This window comes from Elephantulus edwardii, unplaced genomic scaffold (assembly GCF_000299155.1).
Source record: "Elephantulus edwardii isolate Elephantulus edwardi_28Jun2011 unplaced genomic scaffold, EleEdw1.0 scaffold00201, whole genome shotgun sequence".
In the NCBI taxonomy this organism is placed as follows: Eukaryota; Metazoa; Chordata; class Mammalia; order Macroscelidea; family Macroscelididae; genus Elephantulus; species Elephantulus edwardii.
In genome coordinates, this window is record NW_006399951.1 from 4,714,325 (window position 1) to 4,723,496 (window position 9,172).

Here is a 9,172-nt window from a genome sequence, read left to right on the forward strand (position 1 = left end):
CAGGCCTCTGAAAGCCCTATGAACAACAGAGGAACACAGACAGTTGTAGAATTAGAGGTAAAGCCCAGATTGGAAATTAGTAAAAAGGTGGAAAAATAGTGACAAACATCCTTTAATAATTGGGACATGGAAGGTACAAAGCATAAATGTTGGAAAACTAGCAACTGTGGCAAATGAGTGGATGAACATCAACCTTCTAGGCATTAGTGAGATGAGATGGACTCGATTTGGCCACTTTGAATCAGATAATCACATAGTAAAGGTTTAGGAGAACAAAAACTAGAAAAGGAATGGTGTTGCATTCATAGTCACAAAGTCAATTTCAAGTTCTAGTCTGAAGTACAACGTTGTGACTGATAGGATATTATCCATACTCATACAAGAAAAACCTGTTATTAACAGGTTATAATTCAAATATACCTGTTAAAATTCAAATATATGTTCCTACAGCTAAAGCCAAAGAGGAAGAAATTGAAAATTTTTACCGAATCTTGTTGTCAGAAACTGACAATCAAAGTGTGTTAATGATAAGGGTGACTGGAATACAAAAGTTAGAAACAATAAAGAAGGAATGGTAGTCAGAAAGTGTAGACTTGATGACAAAAAAATAGGCTGGAATTAGAATGATAGATTTTTTTTAAATTTTCAATTACTTATTGTGGTTTTAAAAATAACATTGTGTTTTTTAAAAAACACAAACATTAACTTTACACATGAACCTCACCAGTTGAACTGTACAGGAATCAGATTGATTACATATGTGGAAGAAATTGTTGGAGAAACTCAGTATCCAGCAGTCAAAAATTAATCAGTGGCAAACTATAGAACAAACCATCAATTACTTACGTGCAAGTTCAAACTGAGACTGAAGAAAACAAAAACAAACACAGGAAAACCAAAATATGATCTTGAGTACATTCCACTTGAATTTCAAAATCATCTTAAGAATAGGTTTAAAAAAAAAAAGAATTGGGGAGCTCTGGTGGCCTAGTGGCAAGAAGCTGCAACTACAATCCCAGAGGTGCACGGTTCGAATCCACCAGATGCTCTGCCGGGGAAGGAGGGGCAATCTCCTCCTGTACCAGTCAGATCCGATTTGACGGTACACGCACACAAAAATAATAAAATAAAAAAAAAAAAGAATTGAACACCAATGATTGAAGACTTGATGAGTTGTGGGATGACATCAAGGATATCATCCACAAAGAAAGCAAAAGGTCATTACAAAGATAAAGGAGAAAGAAAAAAATCAAAGTGGATGTCAGAAAAGAAAATTACACTAGAGCATCAAGAAGCCAAAGAATCTTTCTTGGGAATGGCAACAAATATGGACTTCTTCCAGCCAGTCAGCCAGACAGCTGGCCTCCAAATTTCTTGGCATAGACTGGTGAGCACATCCAGGGTTGCATCTGTCATTTGGAATATGTCAATTGGTTTCATCAATTCCTGTGGTCTTATTTTTAGCCAAGGTCTGCATTGCAGCTTCATTTCCTTCTTCCTTACTTACCATTGGGTCTTGATAATTTGGTATTTCCTGAAATATTTCAGTGTCAGCCAGTTCTTTTTTGTACAGACTCCATATATCCTCTTCATTTTTTTTAATGCTTCTCCGATCAAGATTTTGCCCATAACCTCTCTCACTATTGCAACTGGAGGCCTGAATTTTTCAGTTCTTTCAGCTTGAGAATGTGATCAAGTTTTTCCTTTTTTATTCCCTAATTCTAAGTATCTGAATATTTCATTATACTATTTTGCTTTGTCTTCTCGAGCTGCCTTTTGAAACGGTGCAGCTCTTTTACTTCAGTATCTCCTTCTTTTGTTGTGGCTTCGCCAAGTTCAAGCGCAATTTTCAAAGTCTCTGCAGACATCCATTTTAGTTTTTTCATTCTCCTCTGTCTTTGTAGTGATCTTCCCTTCTTTTCAAGGATGATATCCTAGACGTCATCCACAACTAACTCATCTGATCTTCGATCATTGGTGTTCAATGCTTCAAATCCAGTAAGACGATTTCTAAATTTAGTTGGGACAGACTCAAGAGCCTATTTTGGTTCTCTGAGATATGTTTTCATTTTCTACAGAAAGGGCAATCAAGGCTTTCCTTAGACGTAAGAATACTAAAACTTTGTCTCACATATTTTGGCTCGTTCTCAAGAAGAGCCAATCTTTGGCAAAAAAAACATTATACTTGGTATGGTGGAGGATCAGCAGAAGAGAGGAAGTGACTGTAACAATGGGTTCAAGTATATGAGGACGGCACAGGACAGGGCTGGGTACAGATCTACTATTCATAGCATCGCTATGTGTCCTGGTCCACTGAAGGCATCTTAGAATTCCTCATTCACTCACCTCACTCACTCACTCAATTCAAAGGCATCAATTCTTCTGTAATCTCTATTCACTGTCCAACTTTTAAACGTAAAGGAAGCAACTGAAAATATCGTGGCTTGGATAAAGGCTAATAAATTCATGCAGGAAAGAGTGGAAACGCCTGCTCCAGGTGCAGCTGCACCTAAACACGTTGTCACTGTAGGGTAAGCCCAGCCGACACTCTAAAGTTGCGACTGACTGCGCAGACTCAGTCCCCGACCCCGGCTCCGCCCACATCCGTGGCCTCATCGCTAAAGCTCATTGGGCAGTGCGTTTTGCAGGGGGTTCTGGGAGCGGCCGACCTGGACCAATCAGGAAGCGCGGGAGAGCGGCGCGAGAAGCGGTGTCCGCGTTCTCAAGCCGGGATCTAAATCGTGGAATTGCCTCGGGGCCAGGTAAGGAGTCCGGTGTCCATTATCCTTCCAATGTCCGACTTGTCCTTGAGCCTTGGGCCTCAAGGCTTTATGGATCTCTTGTCTCCTCGCTGTGAGCTGTGCCTCTTGTACATTTCCGTTCTCCTTATGGCAGCCAGGCACGCCTGACGGTGGTGACACCACCCCTTAGCGAACTCTCCTCCTTCCTGGATTGCAGTGTGGGATCGCGCCGCTGGAATGAATGCATTGTTTTCAATAAAGAGCCAAGGCCCACTCATGTCCCCCTCCCCGGTTATGACGCTGACCGCGGTGCTGCATTCTATCACCTCCGGCCTGTCCTTGCCCTGCCTCCTCTCTTGATTCCCACCACGACCCCGGCCACACCTTGCGGGCTGCCTGGGCGCTCACCAGCACACCCCACTGGGAGGCATTGCTTTCTAAGAGAAGACATCACATAAGCCTCTCCCATCTCTTCACTCTTCATCTCTACCGACACTCGGGATGTCTTTCCCCGTTCGTGGAGATGCTAGTGATTTGAACTCGGGTGACTCATCCTCTAGTAGAGGTGATGACTGAGTTTCACTTAAAAAAAAATGATCAGATTATGGTCAAAGTCTGGAGAACCTGTTCAAAGAACCGACTGATTGAGATTCTCCCTTAGCTAGACGTGAGCAAGTTTTGATTTTTGTTTGGGCTGAGGTCTTTCAGCACAAGCCAAGGCCAGGTTTTATGTTTTAGCCTTTTAAAGCTGACAGTAGACTAGGTTTTAGGAAAGAGGCTTTCTCAGACTTGTAACTTTTTTGTGGATTTCTGTTGTGACATTTACATTGGTGCAGGTTCATAACTTTAAGTGCCTGTATATAAGACTGTCACATTTCAGATTTATCTCCCAGCCTTGCTTCTCCCCTTACCTTTATCTGGCTGCATACTAGATGTCTTCTCAGTTGGATAATATTGCCAGCAATTGCTTCTGACTTATAGTGACCCTTTGGGACAGAGTAGAACTACCCCCTAGTGTTTCTGAGGTTGTAATCTCTTTAAGATTAGGGTGCCTCGTCTTTCTCTTGGCGAAGCTGGATTACAACTGCTGAATATTTATTTGATCAGCTTCTGAAGCGGAGCACCACCAAGACTTTTTTGAGATGGATGTTAGGGAGCTCAAAGTGAATATACCAAAATAGCACTTGAGAACTCCTCCAAGTCCATCTTCAAATTGCTCCTTCTCACTATTTCTTATCTAAATACAAGGCAGATCCATTCTTTAGGTACTCGAATGAGTAACTGCCATCTTTGATTAATCTCTGGCACTCCACATCTAGTCCTTGTCATCCTGGACCAAGTCACCATCACCTGCCACTTGAAGACCACCTGGTGTCCCTGCTCCCATTCTTAATATAGCAGCTGGAGGGTTCCTTTTTAAACAGATCAGTTTGTATCAGTCCTCAGCTTAAACCTCTCAAACCTTGAACGAGTTCTCATATTATTATTAATAAAAGACTAGCTATGATGATCCCTGAATCTTTACATAATCTCATCCACTTTTATTAATTCTGCATTCTCATTTTCTGCTACCCTCTCCTTTCAGAGATCAGACATACTTTAACCTCAGGGCCTTAGCATTTACAGTTTGATATCCAAGTGACTTGCTCCTCACTTCTTTTTAGACCTTTACTCAAGGTCTTCCTTTCCCACTTCCTGTCTTAGTTCAGTGGTTTATATATTTATTTTTACTTATTTGTTCTGAATGTTGGTTTGTTTTCCCTTCCCCCCCGCCCCTGTAGAATATGAGCTTCCCAAGGGAAGGGCTTCTTACCCGCTTTGTTCCTCCTTTGCATTATAAGCACCTAGACCTGACAAACAGTATATTCATTGTCAAATTGGAACTGACTCACAGCTGACTCTTTGTTGAGCTTCCAAGGCTGTAAATCATATGGGAGAAGAGCCCATCTTTTTCTTGCAGTGAGGCTGGTGGATTCAAACCTCCAGAGAAATGTGGTGTTTGGGTTAGCAACATAGCTGCCATTAGAACTCCCTTGGCAGATAGTAGGTGCTTAAGTAATTATAAGTCATTATAAGTAATGACTGTGCCTGGCACTGTTATAGGCTTGAGATACAGTGCCGAATTTGCAGGCCTGCCCTCATAGAAACATGTTCCTGTGGAGGACACTGAAAAAAAAAAATCACAGATTTAGAATGTGGTTCAGGCCGTGCCTGGTTTCTATAAAAGAAGATGGAGATTATTTGAACAGGAACATGATTGAAATGAGAGTGCAAGTAGTGGGAATATGTAGGGCAAAGCATTGTGGGCAGGAAAACAGTTCAGAGAGCCTGTAGTGTGAACATGTTGGAGAGGTGGAGAAGTTTTGAACGTCTGAACCTGCATCCTTATAGGCTGAGATGGAAGATAAACTTAAGCTCATTGCCAGTCATTGGAACTGACTCGTAGCTGACCTTGCAGTGGGTTTCTCGAGGCTGTAAATCCCACGGAAGGAGATTGCCCGTCTTTCCCCTTTGGAGCTACTGGTGGGTTCAGACTAATGCCACCAGGTAGTTTCTGAGGTAGAAAATAAGATAGAGGAAAATGTATCTAGGAGGGTTAAGGGATTCCTGCGTGGACCAGGTGGGAGTGGTTATGTGAGCGTGAACCTGGCATGAGAAGGGAGGGCAAAGCTAGTAAGCTTTCATATGTAGCTTTCAGATCTTGGATCAAAACGTGACTCAGTGGTTTGGCCTTTATATTATGGACACAGTAACTATGACTATGGGCTTGGGCATGTCAGAGATTGTGAGGATGGCACAGGATAGGGCATGCGACCAGATGATGTTCATAGGGTCACTATGACTCATTGTCAGGTCAATGGCACATAACAACAACAACAACAACAAAATTGATATTTATTGGCAGGGATAAAAAAATTGTCCTTAAATTTATGAAATCAACCAAAAATTAAAAATTATAGTGAGATGAAATATGAGTATCAACAAAGTATAGGTTTGAAAACTTGAATAAAACCTTTTTGTAAAATTAATACTTACTGTTTGTGTTATAAGACAGACCCAGTTTTCCCAAAACATGTATATCATCTCTCCTTTCCCAGGCAGACATAAGAAAAGCGTATTTCTTTTTTTTTTTTTAAATTTTTTATTATTTTGTGTGCATGTACCGTCAAATCAGATCTGACAGGTACAGGAGGATATTGTGCCTCCTTCTCCAGCAGAGCATCTGGTGGATTCGAACCGTGTTCCTCTGGGTTTGCAGTGCAGCTTCTTGCCGCTAGGCCACCAGAAAAGCGTATTTCTTTTGTTCGCCTATCCTGGAGTGTTATAGTTGAAATTCTTTCTTTATGTAGCCATTTTTGTTTTGATTAGGAATTTTGTTTTGTCTCAAAACTTGGCTATTGCTTCTGGAATAGCACTCGGCTTTGCCTGTTGAGTTAAAGCCTGGATTCAGCGTGATTTGAATCTATGCCACTTACACTGCCATGAACCAGTCATTGAAAAGGGACGTCATGCTTGGGAAGGTGGAGGGACAGCGCTGGAGAGGAAAGCCCTCGATGAGATGGATTGATTCAATGACTGGGGTCATAGGGGTAGGTGTGTCAGAGACAGTGAGATTGGCACAGGATAGAGCAGGGTTTAGGGCTGTTGTACAAGGTCACTATGAGTCGCAGGCAACTCGACAGCACATCACAACAACATACTGCTGTGGGCTCATGTTGTGGAGCCTCAGAAATGTAAAGTATAATTGGTAGTTGGAGGGAATGTTTTTGATCTGGTCTCTGCTTGCTAATAGGCATCAGTTTGGCACTTTTGGCAAGAAGCCTTCAGGAGGAAGGACACTCAACAAGTGAAGTCTGTTCAGTGAACACCTATTGTGTGCTCCCTTTTCTAGGAGCTTAGGGTCCATCAGTAAACAAAATTCCTGTTCTTAATGCAGCTTATAATCTGCCAGGGGTGACAGACAGCACAGTCAGCCAGCAAGCAGGGTTGGAAAATGCTGGAGCTACTTAGACACTTTACATAGAATGCTGATTTGACTTCAGAGGTTAGGGGACAACTGAGCAGAACATGAGAGAGGTACAAAATCAACCTGAACATATCTGGGGTTGAAGTTTTAGAGTAGGAGAAATAGCAGATATGAAGGTAAGAACATACCGGACCCGCCTCAGCTCTAGCAAAGAGTTCTCAGGATGCCTAGAGCCCCAGAACCCAGGAAAGTAGAAAGCTTGAGACTGGAGAGGACTCTACGAAATAGAGGGGTGAATTTGGTTTTGTAGGGTGTGCTCCATAGTCCATTGCCTATTACGCTGCTAATCAGAGCCACATACCTCTGTCACTAGAATCTATCAGCAACTCTGGAATAAAGATGGGCAGTTTCCTTTCATTACGATTTACAGCCTACAAAGTCCAGTGGAAGGCCACTGTCTGTTAGAATTAACTTGATGGCTGTAAGTTGAGTGAGTTTACTTTGTATTAGAAATTGCAAGCAGAGGAGATCATCAATAGACTTACTGTGAAAGAATCACTGGTTCCTGGGTAGAACCAGCCACTTGTGGCCAAGGACTGAAGCAGGAAACCAGAGACAGGACTACTTGTGGAGTTCAAGGGGGATGTGACAGTGGTTGGTTAGGAAGGAGTAGATTCTAGATACATTTAAGGTAGGTTTGGAAGGTTCTGTTGTCTTACTGGGTATGTGGTATGAGGTATAGAAGCTTAAGGAACCATGCTGACCAGATCACTCAGGAGGCTGGACTTTATGAAGAATGTGGGTCAGGACTGCAGGAAGAGTCATCATCAACCTGCATTATGCAGATGTCAAAGCCTTCCTCATTGAAACTGAGGAGGGCTTGAAGCATTTGTACAAAGATGCTCAGCTTTTCCACTCTTTGGGTTAGCATGCACCTTGTAACCACTTCACTCTCTGGGCCAAGAAGCATGCCATATGCCATGTCACATTGATTTCCTGATTGTGCTGTCCCCGTTTCTTACCATCTCATGCCATTTCCACTCTTTACTGTTACAGTTCTCTATGGCTGCTGGGTGGAGGATGTTCTCAGCTTGGGAACTGTGGACTCAAGAACCCTATATTCCTGGCTCTTCTTTCTTGATGACCATGAGTACCTCTCTCATTTTAGGGATTGGCTCCCTTTAAGTCTAGCAGGATGGACAGACAGATCAAGCCTCTCTTTAGGGTTCTGTGCACCTTATTTGCGCAATTCCAGCCCTACAGGGTTCCATACACCATATTTGCATCACTAACCATTCTGTCTAATCACCTGGATGGACCACAGGCACCTTGTTTGCATAATCTCCCCCAGTCATTTTGTAAATGTCACAAGATTGCGCATGGTTTTGTGTTGTTGGGTGGCATTGAATCAGTTATGACTCGTAGCACTGTGCACACCAGGACCAGCCCTGTGCGAACCTGCTCTGTCCTCACAACCTCTGCTGCACCTATTAGCCACTGTCAGTCCATCTCACTGAAAACCTTTGTCTTGTTCTGTCTACTTTTCCATGTATCATGTCCTTCAGGATTGATTCCTAAATAATTCACTTAATTCTCCCATGTGTTGAAAAGAACAGAAGGCAGAGTATAATTAACAAAGATGATTATTTCAGGAATTTTATTCTTTTTTAAGAAAATAGATACCTGTTACCAAGGTAGAATTTTTTATGATGGTGATACTTTTTATTTAGATTTTATGCCTGGTTTTAATTGTTTTTGGTCAGACTTTCTTCTAAGTGGTATATCATTGGTCAGTCCATTTTCTGTTCAGAGGTAACTCGTGGTTACTGTGATGCTGAACACTGTGACACTGATGTGTCAAATGCGAGAATGGTTACCCATGGTGGACAGTGTTGTACAAGTGTTCAGATCTTTTGTTCATAGGGTCGCTATGAATAGACTACAACTCAACAGCACTTAACAACAACGATAACCTAATTTAAGGAGGGGTAGAGCATTACACTATTGATCAAGGACCTTCCTTTAGATTCATGCGTGTATAATTTTTTAAATACCCCAATTATTTACAGGGCTTGTTTTTTGATCAGTTGTTGGAGAATCAGGTCTTCATCTAAGCATATTCATAGTGTAGAAAATAGCTGCTACTTGTATTAGCGTAGTTGTTAGTAGTTGAAGGGAGTTTGAAGTTTTTTTAAGAGCATTACCACTAATGGTGTTAGTAATAGGTGTAATAACAATAAAGGGATTGTTAATGTCTACAGTGACCTATTTTACAAGCCAACATTGATTTCAGCCCTCTGTGAGCTTTAATCTTTTCAGATAAAGGAGTGCCTTTCATTTCCGTGTGGGTTTTGGGTCTGTAGAAGGAGGCAGGAATTACAGTCTTTGGTTTAATATCTCAGCATTTGTTTTGGTGGCAGATTTTGCAGCATTTGTCACTATGCACAGAAGTTCTTTTTTTTTT